Genomic DNA, 442 nt, shown 5'->3' on the forward strand with positions numbered 1-442 from the left:
CGATGATAAAATAATTTCCTCATCATGCAAAAATCTGTTCGTTATGAGATCCTCCCCAATCAGTATAATTTATTAGAGCCTAAAGGCGTTTCTAAGCCATCTCTTTTCATATTATGGTACATTCTCCAAATTTATGTCTCGCATTAAATTTTGAATACCAACGATTCTTTTTATCTTGGTTTGATATATTGCTAATATCGCCAACATCGGGAGGTAGACTTTCAGTTTTAGATTTTTTTTGGGGGGGAAAAGGGGGGGAGGGGGATCTTTTTTTCCTTTTTTCTTCTTCTCTTCGGGGAAATAAATTTTGGGAAGGGGGAGGGGGAGTGTGATCTGTAATTTGGTTCTTAATTTAAAGGTAATGTTCAAATAAGGAAGTGTTGCTATTCAGTTAAAATTCTTTGTTTTGTGTTGAATTTTGATAAGGTGATGATAAGGGAAG

Source organism: Penaeus monodon, chromosome 25 (genome assembly GCF_015228065.2).
Source record: "Penaeus monodon isolate SGIC_2016 chromosome 25, NSTDA_Pmon_1, whole genome shotgun sequence".
NCBI lineage: Eukaryota > Metazoa > Arthropoda > Malacostraca > Decapoda > Penaeidae > Penaeus > Penaeus monodon.